At 36.4% G+C, this 12,796-nt stretch overlaps 1 protein-coding gene across 1 annotated transcript in view; it reads left to right on the top strand.

The window, feature by feature from the left end:
* SGCG (sarcoglycan gamma) overlaps positions 1–12,796 on the top strand; it is a 1,610,081-nt gene that overhangs the window by 164,175 nt on the left and 1,433,110 nt on the right. The gene's annotated exons all lie outside the window — the stretch shown is intronic.

Here is a 12,796-nt window from a genome sequence, read left to right as displayed (position 1 = left end):
TGTTCCCATCATGTAGGATACACAGTCCCAGAATTGAACCACAGTCTAATGTGTAGGTATGCTATGTGTTAAACTTCAGAAATAAATAACAAAGAGATTTACCTTCTAGTCTTGAGTCAAGAATAATGCTTCAGGATGTGCAAAGTACAAATTTTTATACCTTTTCTTATCAATTTAATGCATCCAGAAGTCTGATGTTACATCATTTTTAACAAATAATACAGTTATTAAAATATTTTATGTCCTTGTGATGCTCGCGTAGAGCTTCACGTGAACACTTTACAATATGCATTTTAAAACATAGACCACATATGCTTAAGATTTATTGGCCTGCAACTTTGTAACATTTGGTACCAGTACACACTATCTCACAGACATCCTTGCAATGATTCATCCCCAGCCTGAGAAGGCCAGAGCATACTGTTGATTAATCTGGTTTCCATGGATAACTGACACTTTTAAACATAACATCCCTTAACCCCTTCAGCACTTATTTTGCCTTAAACTATCTGTCAGTAGAAACACAGAGAATGCAATTGTAAGACATTTGAAATACAAAGCTACTTGTTGTTGTTGTGTCTTTCGGCTTTTCCTGGTTAGGGGTCACCACAGCGAACTCCGGTCCGCTAATGATTGGCAGTTGATTTTTACATACCGAGTTGCCAGCCCTGACACACAACCTTCAACAAAGGTACACCCATTCACGCATGTCTCCATGCAGAAGACGCTCTAGCTGAGAGTCGAACCGGACAGCGTCTTACTGTGAGGCGACAACGCTACCGCAGCACCACCACTACTACTTATGTGAAATTGTATCTTGCAAAATCATGCATCTATTTTTCATTTTGCTTTTGACATAAACATTTTATTTGACTCATTTGAGAAGAAACTACAAATGTATATGCATTTTGTGAAGAATAAACATGAGACGTAATAACCTTCCATAATACAAGCCGTTACTCAGTGCACATACCAGAGAAGCACTCACAGTGCAACATGCCCGGAATAAACCATTTCACTGCCATGCAATCACAACTTGTGATGATATATCATTGTCCACCATAAAAATGGATAACAATAACTAGATACAATGGTATTTATGTAACATCAGTGCATTCATATTATTTTGCCCCATTTCAGGAATCAAACAGCAAGCTATTTGACTCCACTGACTACTGAGATGTGGATCAATCACAAGCACTACAGTGGACCTCTTAATAGTACTGTACCACTCCAGCTATGTTAACTTATTACATCAGATGCATGTGTGGTAGACAATCTCTGAGATAAAAGGGATGGTGGAGGCCCTTCCCACTGTAAATGGGCACATTATAACTGTGGTGGATGCCATTCTTGCATTACAGTATAAGGCCCAACAGTACTAACAGGCACTCAGTCTGGATTTTGAACACATGAGGATTTAACCACAGAAAATACATGATATTGTACATGACAAAGTGCAAGATTTGATTCTGACTTCTGGTAAGAGCTTCATTGATTGCAGAGATAGCTTTGAGTTAGGAGGTTATTATAATGGTTAAGGTGTTTACTTTACAGACACAAGGTACAGGGTTTAATTCTCATATAGGGTAATTGGATAGGCTTAAAACAGCCCACAAGGGCAGTTAGCATAGTAGAATTCTATCAATCTATGAACCTATACATAAATGTGGTTGTGAATTGGGCAATGTATGACAGTAATCAGAGTCACACTAAGCAGTGATGGACTTGAACCACCTACCAATCCACTTAAACCATCTATAAAGCACATTATCAGCAGCCAGCACCACAGGAGACTACTCAGTACAAATGACACATACAACACATTTATGAAGGGATGACAGCAGCAGCGTACCATCAAGGAGATGTGTCTGGTAAAGTGGTAAAGTGGTAGAGTATAGCTATTTGGAGTTGAAAAAGTTGCCACTGCAAATGTATATAAAACAATTCTGAATTAATTTGCAGTAACATTTATAGAGGTTAAGCACTGCTGTATTCAAACCTACTACCTATCTGTTTACACATTCTAGAAAATAGTGTAATAATGCAAGCACCACAGGAAAAGTCTGAAATTTAAATAGCAACAGTTCACTTATGACAAAATGACCTCATTAGTGTGTTGTACTAGGGGTGTTGGCAGACATAATTTTTTAATCATGTGTTCTTATTGCTGTCCCATGAAATAAATGCTGTTTGAAAAATGGAGATATTCTCCCCTACCTCACTTAACTGATGTTTGCATCACTTTTCTTCTAAAAACATTAAAAGGATATTTTTTCAATCCATGACACTCTTACTAGAAGCATTAATTTAGGCAGTTGTGGACAGAATATGGTCTAAAAAAGATATGTTTTCTTTATATAATGTCTAGAAAATTGTGCTAAGTAGAATACAAACAATATGCATAACTATACCCTTGTGTTGAAAAGAAGTTGTGGATGTGAAATGTGAGATTAGGGAATGATGGAGTTATGAAGCAGTTTAAAACTGACTACTTGACCTAGCCATAATTCTTTATGTATTCTGTTTTTCTAGAATATTAAATCCAAACATAGCATTTTTTACTGATATAGATATATATATATATAAATATATATATATATATATATATATATATATATATATATATATATATATATATATATATATATATATATATATATATATATATATATATATATATATATATATATATGTATATATATATATATATATATATATATATATATATATAAAATCCTGCCTCTTATTCTTACCTTGCATGGTGGTTTATTTATCATTTCCACCAATGATGCTATGTCATAGGTTACTTTTACCTAATGTCAGGCACATAGCTTTATGCGTGCACATGGTGAATACTTAACGTTATCTCTCTTCTATTTTTATGTGAGCAACCTGTATCATTCATCAGTAAAGATGAATGCAGGGAACAGCATTAGTCATGCTGTTCTCCTAGTCTAATTTTCCCTGTTGCAGGGTGTAAAAGCTCATACTACCACTGATAAGTCAATGCCCAGACATAGTAATCCCAGTACATGTTTTTGTGGTACATAACATGACTTTACAGGCTAAACTATTGCTTGTTATTTCCTTTCTATCATTATTCAATTCCCTGTTAGCGCAAATCTTATTACTTTTGTCCAACATTACTTCTAAATTTTCAACTATGTGCTCTCCACTTAGCCCTGGAATGTGGCCCAGTGCATGCACGTGGTATGTGCCTAATATTATTCTGCCTCTAATTTCAAATGAGTAACTCAAATTACTGATTTAAAACTCAGAACTCATAGAACGTAGTTGCTGTGTGCACATGACGAAAGCCATAGTAAAGCCTCAGCATTATCTCACTTCTGTTTCTTCCAAAGTGGCCTAAATTAAATTTCCTCATGTCTAAGAATATCTAATCACTTGCTTACTGTCAGTGGGTCCACTTAACTAATTTGAACTACTCACTAATTGCACACTTTACAACATCTAATGTATCATTTTATTTACCATGCAGCTTCTGTTGTAATTTTTGCAGTGTATGCATTGTAGAGCACCGTTATATAGTCCCACCTTTAACTGTAAATGTTCTAGTCTATAAACACCACCTAGTTGATAGACTGCTCACATACTTCTCACATTGTGCAAGTACAGTGCAGCATAGCACAGTTCAAATGTTGTTTCCCCCTCTCCTTGTGCTTACATTGACATAAGTTAGCTGCTGAATGCATATTACATATATTTTGAAATTTAAAAATTGGTCTGCAATCACTGTCTGATAAACAGAGTTCAAGTGCTTTTTGGCTGTTTAACATGCACAATTCTATGCTTATGCTATTGAATGAAATGCTGTTTAATATTTGATTTCACAATTACTATACTGAATTGAATCTTGCTTAATATTTGATTTAACAATTGCTAACCCACTCACTCGCTCTATAGTCTGTAATTTAAAGTCTATCTTGCTTTCCTGTCTCCTTGTGCATCTTCCTAGAACTCTCTTAGAGGTCTCTATAATTTGTGCTTGCAATTTGACCATCTGCTGTCTTTGTCTAGTTTTGTAAAATAGATGCAATAAATATTTACCCCCACTCAATCCTTGTCTCATTCTTTATATTGCCTCATCTGTTAGTTCCATTTATTTTTCCTTAGCTCACATTCTTTTTTGTACTTACCTTATTTTTCAGACAGTAGATAAACCCTTCCTGGCACTCTCCCTCTCTGAAGCTATTGCTCAGTATTTCATCAAATCAGAATCAAAAGCCCAGTGAGCACCTCACCTCCAAACAAATTAATTTTTCTAACCATAAATGTATGCCTTTCCACCAATTAATGAAGCTAATTATCTACTGAGGTCTATATTTAATTTGATCTAAATCTATACTTTATTAGACTATAATTTAAAATTTAGAATTTTTCTTAAGAGGCTTGCACATTTTAAAGGGATGTTGGCCACTGACTATTGACCTTTTTCACTCTGTATATATCTCCTTCATTCATCAAATACCCATTCAACCCTACATAGTTATCCCCAAACATTGTATCCACCTGAGAATAACAAGCTTTTTTCCTTTTTAATACTGCTCCTGCATATAACACATGGCAATAAACTAAGCTTCCTTTACCAGTACTCAGTGTATGCTACTCGACCTAGCCATGACATTCTTTATACATTCTAACCTTTTTTCTAGAATACTAAAGCTAACCATAACAATTTTTATTAATAGATGTTTTGCTTTTTCTCATTTTTACCTTACAAATTGGTTCAACCTGCTCCATTTGGCCTTGTTACACTCTGGCTCACTCTGTTCCCCTACACTACCCTCAGTTCTCACCCACCTCAAGCTATTCTACCTTTATACCTACCTTGTCCAACCTACTCTTCATTTGCCCACTTTTCACCTCAGTCATTCCCCACTTATACTTCCATACCTCCACTCTCTCATCAACTCTCCTACTTTACACCTCACTTTCCTCTTCTTTCAACACACTTCCAATGATTTCACCTTTCATCTATTCATTCCTCTCAAACAACACTCCTCGTACCTATTGTCACTTATTACACTTCTATCACCATACCCTTACTATATACCTAAAAATCACTACAGTTAATCCCTTAACCTTTCCTAAGTATACTCCAACTTATTCAAAATCTCACCTAGTCTACCTGACACCACTGTTGTCAGCATCCCAGAAATTAAATTACTGAATAACCATCCAAAAACTCAAACAATCAAATTTCATTTCTACCTAAATACCCTCACCATCTATTTCAATTTTCCACATTTGTCACCCTTATCTCTCCTTCTGGAAATTTATATCCTAGCCCTGGTCTTTCTACATTAGAAACATTCTCCTATTCCAAAAAATTTCACTTCACCACAATTAATCTTTGAAGTATCTGAAATAAAATAACAGACTTTCATGCTTGGATCACACAACATACCCCAGATGTCCTAGCAGACACAGAAACCTGGCGTAAATCTAACATAAAAGATTCTGAAGTTCTACCTCCTGGCTATAATGTTATCTGGGCAGACAGAACTCATAAAAAGCTGGTGATATTGCCCTATTTAATCCCACTAATTACAATTTCACTTCCTACTACACCATCCCAAAATTTGGAACTGCTGAATTACTCATTTCATTCCTTCAGTTAAACACCTCTAAAAGCATATGCATTGCTGTAATTTATATTCCTCCAGGGCATAATGTCCCTATATTAGAGGATAGCCTATCCTGAGTATCCCTTACAATTTCTAATGAAGAATAATACTAGGAGATATAAATATAGACAGGGAAAATTAAGTTTAGATTCCCCAATATACAGCATCCACCTTTATGGTTTCTTCCAACTCATAACCACACCAATCAGATATTTCAAACATCTCAGGCATGTCTCTATACTTGTCTGGATTTTGGTCTGCTTCCCAAGCAAATTTCCCATTGCTGGCATCTTCCTGTGTATTGTAAGTGACTATCTACCAGCCTATACATATGGATACATCACCCAAACCATACAACAACATCACTTCAAAACAACTTGTAACCTAACTACATTCAATAATGACTCCTTCCTCAATGCATTACAGTCTTATAAACTGGACTTCATTACTGTCTCTACCTCAGGATGATGAAGTTGATTGTCTCCTAAACAGTCTTGCCCCACTTCGCTCTAAAAGAATAAAAATCAATCATGATTCTCAGCTATCAAAACCAATGAAACAGTTAATGTCGAGAGAAACAAAGCTTGGAAAAAATTGATAAAAAATAAAAGTACTTCCTATTTGCAAAACTATAGGTACCTCCATAATCAAATAAAAAAACAAGTAACAAAAGACAAAAAAGACTATTACAATAACCTTCAAACAGCTAAAAAAACAACCCTAAGAAATTTAGCTCTACCATTAACTGTATACTCAACCCTGGAACCAAAAAAAACTCCTAACCCACACCCAGATAAATTGCCTAGTCAAACTGCAACCATCTTTAACACATACTTCATTAAAAGCATAAGTAACCCAGACTAATCCAAATGCACTCAAATCAAAAAAGCCTATATTCCCAAAACAACACCAAGAATATTTCACCCCAGCTAAATTTATCTTCTAACTCTGTCTCATCTTCTCTCTCAACAAATACCACTTCAGCTTCAAACCTTATTACTCCAAATTTCTCTCTTCAACCATTCTCCAACACTTGCATCAATAAAATTTTACACAAATGTAAACCAGGCTCAACCTCTGCCTACAACCTTCCTTCTGAGTGCCTCAAACTAGCTACTGATGCCAAAGCCTTTCCAGTTATTATTCTCATTAATTGATCAATCATTGAATCATATGTTCCAGTATTATGGAAAAAGTCCCACATTATTCCATTGCACAAAGGAGGTAACTGCACTGATGTCACTCATTTTTAACCCATAGCTATCTTATCTCCTCTATCTAAAATATTAGAGAAAGTATATACAACAAACTTGTCTAAATTCTACTGAAGAACTGTCTTCTAACTCCCACTCAACATGCATTCAAGCATGCCTGTAGTACCACAATAGCCCTGCTGTCCTTCACAGACACATTAAAGAAGCCCAGGGAGTCTGGGAACATTGTTCCTGCATTATTCATCGATATCTCTAAAGCCTTTGATATTTTCTCGCATCCTAAACTCCAACAATGCCTATACAATCTCAGTCTCTCAACCTTGTCACTCAAATAGTTTTCTGGTATCTATCAAATAGTCAACAATCAGTAAAATATCAAGGCTCCCTATCATCTTACCTCCAAAACTCCTCTGGTGTCCCCCAAGATTCCATACTTGAGCCACTACTCTTTAACATTTTCATGAATGACCTTGACACAGCATCCTATAATAGCTCTTTAATTCAATATGCAGATGATTCCACTATCACCTGTTCCTCAAAGAATCTAGCTCACTTACAACAAATAATCCAGCAGGCTTTCTGATCTCTGGAAACATGGATAAATGATGCTCAACAATTGCTTAACCCCATATACCTAAATCCTGCCATGTGGACAAATCTAATTTTAAAATCCAGTCTTATAACAGCACTTTAATTGAAGATGTATCATCTACCAAACTCCTCAATCTAAAATTTGAACCCCGTGTTCACTATAGCAAAAGAAACCACACCAAAATTAGGCATGCTATATAGACATAAAACTTATCTGAACACACAGACCAAACTTGCACTAGTCTACACCTACCTATTACCTTGCTCCTCTATGGTGTACCTATTTTCTACAAGTCTCACTTAAGTTAAAACTCGAATCTTGCTATAATAAAATAGCTAAATTTAAAGTTCTATACATCTCACCCATTATTGTATTCGCCTGCATTCCCTTCATTGGCTTGAGCTATCACAACATCTAATTTGCCTACAGCTCATAACTGTCCACAAAATAATTTATAAACCCATTTCCTGTCCATCCCTTTTCCAAAACTATAATCCTACTAGATCCCTTTGATCCAAAGACAAACAATTCCCCAAACGTCACAAACCAAAAAATCCTTCCAGCAAAAGTCTCTACTCCTATTCAGTAGCTATAGCCTAGAATAATCTCCGTACTAACATCAGACTTAACTCCAATCATTTTGCCTATAAACAAACTCTAAAGGAGTTCCTAGGAAAACCTGGATCTCTTTCTTCTCTAAATTGTGCTTAAACTCCACTGTTCCACTTTCTTCTCCTCCACCCTATTAACCTTCACTTAACTCACTTCTTTTTTTCTCCCTTCTGTCTACCTAAACTAACCTCCTCTTTATTTTCAGATATTCTTATGTTCTATTTACCCACAAGCCCCTATCATTGACATCAAATGCTTTTGTACTGCCTTCAGGCAAATTATATCTATATGTATAATTCAGTTTACATTTAAAATGTTGAATGCTAAATGGTTGAAACTGAATTGGTTGAGTGTATTATATTAAATGATCAAAATGTTGAACTAAAATTAGTCTAAACTCACAATGTCGAAATTATCAAATTTGCCCATTTCTGCACTGTAGTGTGATATTGGAGTTGGTATATTTAAGTAGGGTGTGTGTGTGTATGTGGGGGGGGGGCATAGGGGGGCGTAGCCCCCATGCAAAATAGTAGAGGTGATCTCATTACTTTTTCAATTAAATGAGTTTAGACATTTTGATTATTCAATGTTTTGGGTTTAGATGTTATTTTGGGCGGCACAGTGGTACAGCGGTTAATGCTTTTGCCTCACAGCAAGAGGTTCTCTGGTTCGATTCTCGGCTGGGGTGCCTTCTGTGTGGAGTTTACATGTTCTCCCTGCGTTCACGTGGGTCTCCTCTGGGTACTCCGGTATCCTCCCACATTCTAAAGACATGCTTCTGGAGCATTTCTCCCTGGGCCTCTGCTGAAAACAGGATCGGACTTTCCTGGTCAACAAATGTTAAATAAATAAATAAATAAATTTTATGACCAAATGAACATTAGACATTATGGCATTCAACATTTTAAATGTAAACCGTATAATTCATATCTAGTTTTGTACAGTGTTCCGAATTCTCATACTGTATTGTATTATACTGACAATTTTATTTTATTGTGTATTTTTAACCATAACTATTATATTAAGTTTTAAGTAATTTTGTTAAGTAATTTTGGAGCTTTTCTGCTCGGGCCTCTGCTGAAAATGGGTACATTGAACCCATCCCAACGTTCCTGGTTAAAAGTGTCAATAAATAAATAAAACATTTATTCAGTGTAGAAACAGATTTGAGTACATGGTCACCTAACTGTAAACACTCACACACACACACACACACACACACACACACACACACACACACACACACACACACACACACACACACACACACACACACACACACACACACACAGGCCAATACGTGCACATGCACGCAAGTTCCCCATACTACCTCTCTGGTTATGCAATGTAGAAAGCACTGTATTAATCACAAGCACCAGAGAAGAGGATAGAGAGTGCACTCCAGTCAGGATTACCTCATCAGTGGAGATGATGATTTAGTAAAAAATTACACACACACACACACACACACACACACACACACACACACACACACACACACACACTTTCAACATTGAGCATCAAACCTCCTACCTATCTAGTAATAGAGAGTGCTGCATTAGTCACAAATACCACAGGAGAAGTCTGCCTCTTAAGGGGAGAGAGAGTGCAGTTTTGTCAGGATGATGTCATCAATGTGTGTCATAAAGGATGTTTCAGTAAAAATTGATCATTCTCTTGAGGAGAAGTGGATACAACAACAAACATTAAACACACACACACACACACACACGCACACACACACACACACACACACACACACACACACACACACACTTCCCATTTTTATCATCAAGCCTCCTGCTTATCTAGTTTCACAATTGATAGAGCACTGTATTATTTGCAAGCAGCACAAGAGAAGACTGACGTTAACAATGTGAAATAGGACATTGGAATTATTTTAACATCCACTATTTGGAAGAGTAGTACTGTGCATCATAGGTTGTGCAACAAGTGCATATATGTGCACAAGAGAATGTAACATCACTATGATTGTCACAAGTAATGACATACTTCTATGTGCACTGACAAGACAAACATGCAAGTCATGCATATGACAGTGCACTACAGAATATTAGTGATAGATTATGTGAGAATAGGTTAAGCAAGCTTGTAACACAGTTACAAATGTAAACATTGTAGAGCAGACATACATTAAATGATTGAATTGTCAATATCATTCTGAAATTAAGACCACCTGCTGACAAAAGTAATAGACATTCAAACACCGTGCAGCATAAGAGAATAATTATTTGATTTTCTTTTTTAGTTTTATTATTTGAGTGCAGTCCTGTCAAGCTAAATTGTACTGTTGATGGTAAAGTGCTAGCACATGCATAATCATATCTTGAAGTGTTGAGTTTAGAATGGGAATTTTCAGTACTCTGTATTGTTCTGTGCTGACTTTCATGCAAAGATGTGTACAAGACAGGCTTCACAATAGGTAGCAGGCACATTAATATAGTAGCAGGATAATGATATGATAAGCAATGCTACAGTCAACATTTGCATCCGCAGGAGTCAGACAACACATTCTGAAACTTTTTTCATACATCTGTATTTGAATATTTACAGCAAGCCAAAATAACATTTATACATGAGTATTATGTAAGCAGACAATATAGGAAGTCATAATTCTGAGAGGTACTATTTGACAACAGAGTTCAGCAAATGTTAATGTATAAATTCATCTTCATTACCCTATTGACCACTGTAATCTGTACATCCAACTCTTCAACTTGTTGAAAAGTACATTAAATTAACTAAATATAGGTTAGCACAGATGCACAAAGTGTGACAGAGTAATGCGGATGAAGGCAATAAAATCTCAAGATATTGCCATAAACTGTGTACTTTCATTTAGCCTTAGTTGCAATTGTTGCCCTACACAAGACATTGTGCAAATGCAGAGGTGAGAGATTCGTGATACAGAAGGGAAAAGATACATTGACAGGTTGGCATAAAACCAGGGATAATGTAGATAATGACAGAAGAAGAAGAATGGTGGCTCTTAACAGTATGTAGCCAACAGGTACACATAAATTAGTGAACCAATACAGCCAGTAGCACTTAGCTAGGCTGGATAAGAACCCGTGAAATTATTCAAAAAGCTTTTTGCACATATGAGCATTAGCTCATCCTGTCACAAAGGAATTATTACTTCATAATACTAAAATAATACAACTGAAGCATATTGACAACTTACTGAAGCAGAAGGGTGAATAGAGATGACACAGAGAGAAAAACAGATGCAAACAGGAACAGCAACAATATGTTTTTGTAGAACATGTAAGAACATATGTATGGTGTTTTAGTTTGTTAGTTACTTATTAAATCATAATTAATCTGTCATGTGTACAATAACATGGTTGCTACAGGTACAGATAAGGGGAAGAAGAGTGTAATAAACATGAATACCTAACCAGGATAAGGTTGGCTTATTAAGTCTCCCTGCTGGGTCTTCAATGTTTTTAAAAATGATGGCTTGGTGCACTATTCCAATGATACGTCAAGGAATTGTTTTATATGGAGAAAAATATAGGCATTTGCTGTTAAATATATGATAGGCATACAAAATGTCATAAAGTATTACATTGGCATATAGTTTTAAATTAAACCCATAGAAACTCCTACTTTAGTATATCCAGCAGCCTAAGAACTATTATATTAACTGTTCCATAGTACTGACTTTAGTCTGCCTTTACTCTGTATTCCCATACCGCAGCAGATTTGCATGAAAATAACACTGCAGATTAAATGGAAATCTGCAACTTTTCCAATAAGAAGTTAAACAGTGCTCACTGTCACTCAGCATTGCTGCACTATGCCAAACTCCACACAAATGCTGAGGACATAAAGTGAAGCTGTTTCCATGGGTCATTTCTGGCCATGTGTGTTGTTTGTGAATCTATTTTTTTTTTACTAAATTAAACGTGAAAAAGGGGTGGATAGGACAGGGGTGAAAGTGGGGGTTGGCAAGCAGAGGTTAGGACACCGGGGAAAGAGAACACAAATTTGCAGGAGGTTCATGGTAGAGCACCATAGCTATCCACTTCTTTACAATGTAAATATATAATTGTACACACAATTTCATGTCTCACCACACCAGTGATGAGTGACAACCACAGAATAATGTTGTATGACCAATTGGACCAAATCAATTGGGTCATGATGACACATAGATGAAATGAAAAACTACATATGAGGTGTAATTATTTTTTTGTGAGACAGGAGCCCAGCCTATTTTTTGGGGGGAGGAGAGAGAGGAATGTTGGGAAAAGTGCTTAGAAATGACAGGGTCAGGTCTGTAGCATAGGCTAGGAAGCATGCAAGACAGACAGGGATGGTGATGGAGACAAATGACTGGGGGATATGATAATTAGGAATAGAAAGGAAACACCAGAGAAGTACTTATATCCAGCATGATAACAGTGAGAATCTAGTCATCACCCTCATAGCTGTCATCACTGTCTCCTGCTGCAGCTCCCCGAGTCAGTGCCGGACATGGCATTAATTTTTGCAGTGCGATACAGCACCTTTTCAACCCTGCTAATATGTGCAGCAAGGCCCCTTTGCCCTTTCCATTATATTCTCCACCAGCCCCGTCCAATGCATTTACTATTGTAAAGCTCTGCCACATCCATGTAATGATGGAAAGGTATTTACGTAACACAAAATAAACAAATCTCACTGCTGTGATATAAGAAACAGCAGCCTTTGCTGCCCTA

The sequence above is a fragment of the Protopterus annectens genome, chromosome 5.part0 (assembly GCF_019279795.1).
Source record: "Protopterus annectens isolate FY-2018-M chromosome 5.part0, PAN1.0, whole genome shotgun sequence".
Classification (NCBI taxonomy): Eukaryota; Metazoa; Chordata; order Ceratodontiformes; family Protopteridae; genus Protopterus; species Protopterus annectens.
This window is presented reverse-complemented; position numbering and strand designations above follow the sequence as displayed.